Raw genomic sequence first — 3607 nt, 5'->3', positions numbered from 1 at the left:
AGAAAAGGGAGAGGAACCAGAGATCAAATTGGCAACATCCGTTGAATCATCAAAAAAGCAAGAGAGTTCTAGAAAAACATCTATTTCTGCTTTATTGACTATGCCAAAGCCTTTGACTGTGTGGATCACAACAAACTGTGGAAAATTCTGAAAGAGATGGGAATACCAGACAACCTGACCTGTCTCTTGAGAAATCTCCATGCAGGTCAGGAAGCAACAGTTAAAACTGGACATGGAACAACAGACTGGTTCCAAATAGGAAAAGGAGTACGTCAAAGCTGTGTATTGTCACCCTGCTTATTTAACTTATATGCAGAGTACATCATGAGAAACACTGGGCTGGAGGAAGCACAAGCTGAAATCAAGATTGCCAGGAGAAATATCAGTAACCTCAGATATGCAGATGACACCACCCTTATGGCAGAAAGTTAATAGGAACTAAAAAGTCTCTTGAGAGGAAAGTGAAAAAGTTGGCTTAAAGCTCAACATTCAGAAAACTAAGATCATGGCATCTGGTCCCATCATTTCATGGCAAATAGATGGAGAAACAGTGGAAACAGTGTCAGACTTTATTTTTCTGGGCTCCAAAATCACTGCAGGTGGTGACTGCAGCCATGAAATTAAAAGATGCTTGCTCCTTGGAAGAAAAGTTAACAACCAACCTAGGCAGCATATTAAAAAGTGGAGACATTACTTTGCCAACAAAGGTCCATCTAGTCAAAGCTATGGTTTTTCCAGTAGTCTTATATGGATGTGAGAGTTGGACTGTAAAGAAAGCTGAGCGCCAAAGAATTGATGCTTTTCGACTATGGTGTTGCAGAAAACTCTTGAGAGTCCTTTGGACTGCAAGGAGATCCAACCAGTCCATCCTAAAGGAAATCAGTCCTGAATATTCATTGGAAGGACTAATGCTAAAGCTGAAACTCCAATACTTTAGCCACCTGATGTGAAGAACTGACTCATTTGAAAAGACCCTGATGCTGGGAAAGATTAAAGGTGGGAGGAGAAGGGGACGACAGAGGATGAGATGGTTGGATGGCATCACTGACTCAATGGACATGAGTTTGAGTATACTCTGGGAGTCGGTGATGGACAGGGAGGCCTGGAGTGCTGCAGTCCATGGAGTCGCAAAGAGTCAGACATGACTAAGCGACTGAAGTGAAATGATAAAACAGAAATAGAGCTACAGATGTAGAAAACAAATTTATGATTACCAGCAGGTATGTGGAGGGAGGGATAAATTGGAAGATTGGGATTGACATATACACACTACTGTATATAAAATATGGGCTTCCTAGGTGGCTCAGTGATAAAGAATCTGCCTGCCAGTGCAAGAGAGGTAGAGGGACATGGGTTCAATTGCTCGGTCGTGAAGATCCCCTGGAGGAAGAAATGGCAACCCAGACCAGTATTCTCGCCTGAAAAATCCCATGGACAGAGGAGCCTGGCAGGCTACAGTCCATGGGTTCCAAAGAGCCAGACACAACTGAGTGATGGAGCACAGTTCCGTGAGTTCAGTTGCTCACTCATGCCCCACTCTTTGTGACCCCACGGGTGGTAGCACACCAGGCTTTCCAGTCCATCACCAACTCCCGGAGGAGCCTACACAAACTCTTGTCCATCATGTCCATGATGCCATCCAACCATCTCATTCTCTGTCATCCCCTACTCCTCCTGCCTTCAATCTTTCCCAGCATCAGGGTCTTTTCAAATGAGTTGGTTCTTCGCATCAGGTGGCTAAAGTATTGGAGTTTCATTTTCAGCATCAGTCCTTCCAAAGAACATTCAAGACTGATTTCCTTTAGGATGGATTTGTTGGATCTCTTTGCAGTCCAAGGGACTCTCAAGAGTCTTCTCCAACACACAAGTTCAAAAGCATCAATTCTTTGGTGCTCAGCTTTCTTTATAGTCCAACTCTCACATCCATACATGACTGAACATACACAAATATAAAATAGATAACTAATAAGGACCTGCTGTATAGCACAGGGAACTCTACTCGGTACTCTGTAATGATCTGTATGGGAGAAGACTCTAGAAAAGAGTAGATATATGTAAGTATGACTGATTCACTTTGCTGTATATCTGAAACTGACCCAACATTGAGAGTCAACTATATCCAATAAAAAATAAAGTAAAACCAATAGAAAGAACTTGCAAGTGTTTTAGTAAATGATTCAGTAATGAATAAAATGTATGTTCTATGTATTTTATCCTCAGACAAAATCATCACCATTCACAATTTGGTGTATGCTATGCTATGCTAAGTCACTTCAGTCGTGTCCGACTCTGTGAGACCCCATAGACGGCAGCCCACCAGGTTCCCCTGTCCCTGGGATTCTCCAGGCAAGAACACTGGAGTGGGTTGCCATTTCCTTCTCCAATGCATGAAAGTGAAAAGTGAAAGTGAAGTTGCTCAGTCGTGTCCAACTCCTAGCAACCCCATAGACTGCAGCCTACCAGGCTCCTCAGTCCATGGGATTTTCCAGGCAAGAGTACTGGAGTGGGGTGCCATTGCCTTCTCCAATTTGGTGTATGTCCTACTCTAAAGAAACAGAAACACATCCATATAAGTACAAACACACCCATATTTCCAAGAATGAGATGTGAAATACAAACTACTCTTTGATCTGCTTCTTGGATATTTTTCATGTCTGACCATGAATATGGACATCTGGCATCCTTTTTTAACTGATACATGCAATGAAACACTTTTTCTTACATAACTATGTCATAATATATTTAACAATCTTATAACAATCACTATTTAGGTTTCTTGATAGTAGCTATTGTAAACATGTGCATTAGACATCTTTTGATACAAAATGTATGACATTTGTCTAATAATGCCCAAAGACAGTTGTCTTAAATCTATTTACAGTATTTGAGTATGTGTATTTTTTATATTATTTGTAAAATATATAAAATATATATTTTTTATATTATTAATATTTCACCTTAGTTCTCTAGAAAGTTTGTACCAATCTTTATTTCCTCAATTATGGGCCTTCCTCCATTTTACCAGCAATGGATATAATCTTTTTTTTTAATATTCATTTATTGGGCTGTGTCGGGTCTTCTGTTGTGGCATGTTGGATCTTCAATCTTCCTTGCAGCCTACGGGATCTTAATTGCATCATGTGAGATGTAGTTCCCTGACCAGGGATCGAACCTGGGCCCCCTGCATTAGAAGCATGGAGTCTTAGCCACTGGACTACCAAGGAAGCCCCATAATGTTGTTTTTAATCATTATCAGTTTTTAAAGTGATAAGTAACATTTTTTTTCTTTCTTTTCCTGTTATTGACTTAAACATCTTTCGATACTTCACTTGCACAATTTTTTCAACTTTTTTTTTTATTGTTTGTCCATTTTGTATGATTTAGCTCATTGTTTCTTAAAAGAGATCTCCCTCTATAGGTATATAGGTATAAGTAGATATATAAGTAGGTAGGTGAAGATAGATAGATAAAAAATTGTCTTTCAGCTTCATTTATGTCTTTGCCTATTCAAAAACCTATGTAGCCACCTGCCACTATTTTACATTAAATTTCCTGGTTTTGATGTTATGAAACGTCTTTTTTTTAATTGAAAGAAAAAGCTCACATA

At 39.6% G+C, this 3607-nt stretch overlaps 1 non-coding gene across 1 annotated transcript; it reads right to left on the bottom strand.

The window, feature by feature from the left end:
* Positions 1 to 3151: 3151 nt before the first annotated feature.
* On the bottom strand, positions 3152 to 3224 carry TRNASTOP-CUA. The gene has a single exon. It is a non-coding gene; the product is annotated as a tRNA-Tyr (tRNA).
* Between the last annotated feature and the right edge of the window lie 383 nt (positions 3225 to 3607).

The sequence above is a fragment of the Bison bison genome, unplaced genomic scaffold (genome assembly GCF_000754665.1).
Source record: "Bison bison bison isolate TAMUID 2011002044 unplaced genomic scaffold, Bison_UMD1.0 scf7180017864354, whole genome shotgun sequence".
NCBI classification, from domain to species: Eukaryota; Metazoa; Chordata; class Mammalia; order Artiodactyla; family Bovidae; genus Bison; species Bison bison.
Note: the sequence above shows the minus strand (reverse complement) of the source record. Positions and strands in the feature narration are given on the sequence as shown.